This window comes from Carlito syrichta, unplaced genomic scaffold (assembly GCF_000164805.1).
Source record: "Carlito syrichta isolate Samal-C Ts95f unplaced genomic scaffold, Tarsius_syrichta-2.0.1 Scaffold290399, whole genome shotgun sequence".
NCBI classification, from domain to species: Eukaryota; Metazoa; Chordata; class Mammalia; order Primates; family Tarsiidae; genus Carlito; species Carlito syrichta.
The window spans coordinates 789,864-791,239 of record NW_007234495.1 but is presented as its reverse complement, the minus strand read 5'-3'; positions in this window follow the sequence as shown (position 1 = coordinate 791,239).

The window sequence follows — 1,376 nt, the reverse complement described above, 5'->3', positions numbered from 1 at the left end:
CCCAGGGTCCACCCGCCCCTCCCAGAGCGGAGGCGGGGCCCCTCCGCGAGCCCCCAGCCCCGACCTCGCACACCCGCGCTCCATCCCACCGCCCCCGCCTCGGAGCGAAGAGGTGGGCACCTGGGACGCGCGTCCTGCATTTCCTGCCCGGGCTCTCCCGGCTCCTCCACTTTTGTCCCCGACGTCCCAGAACGGCGGAGCAGGACGCGGCATCGGCCCCGGGAGGGCGCAGCCCGCGAGCCTCGAGAGCGCCCAGGGCGCTGCGAGGACGCTAAAGGCCTGGAACAGCCAGGATGCAGACCCCCAGCTCACACTCCTGGGATGGACAGCCCCCCTCCCGTTCCTCTGTCCCCTCTCCGTCCTCTCCCGGGCCCGAACTCCCCAGCCCGGACGCCCGGGCTCCCCGCTCCCTCGCTCGCCACTTCGCGAGGAACTTTGGCCGGCCCCCCAGCGCCGCCGGGAGCGGGATGTTAATGAGGGGGCGCGGCCTGGCGCCGCCGGCCAGTCAGCTCCCGAGGCGCGATTGGCTGCGACGGGGCGGAAGAATGACGTTATGCAAATGAGGGGGCGGGCCCGCGCGGTGAGGGCCCCGCCTCCTCCCTTTGGGGTTGGTGTGCCTGTGTTTAGCTCTGGGGAGAGTCAAACTGGATTCCATAGGGAAAGCCTGCAAATCACTTCTATTTTAGCAAGGAGAAAACAGAATCTCCATCCAACAGGGTCCACCCCTCTCTCCTTCTCCCTCTCCTCTCTCTCTTTCTCTCTCTCTCTCTCCCTTCCCCCCCTTTCCTCTCTCCCTCTCTCCCCCCTCCCCCATCCTCGGGTGTATCTGTCTACGGCAACCAGCGTCCTCGTCTACACGCACTGAAAGGAAAGAAACATCTTTGGTTGGGAGAGAAGGAGGAAAAAAAAGAGAGAGGAAAAAACTTGCCTGGTTGTGGAAAATGACACTTGAAGTAGCAAAGCCGGCAGCGAGAGTTGAGTCTATTGTTTCTTAAATTGCCATCAGGGGTTTTTTTTTTTTCTTCCTGCTTCTTCAAGTCAAGGGTACCTCTACAAAAGGAAACTCCAGCCCCTCCTGTCCTCCACCGGCCTGTGATCATTACAAAAAAAAAAAAAAAAAAAAAGCAAAAAAAAAAAAAAAAAAAAAAAGCACCCAAACCAAAAATCAACCAACCAAACAACCCCCAACAGCCAAGCATACATCTCTAATTTTTTTATTTTGGTCTTTTCGTTGGATTTTCCCTTTTCTTCTTTTTTTTTCTTCTGGTTATCGCTCAGTTTTGAGCGAAGGTTTACGTTTTTTTTAAAAAATTGCTTTCCAGCCCGCCTTGATCTTCTAGCGCGAGTTCATCGTCTCTAAAAAAAAAAAAAAAAAA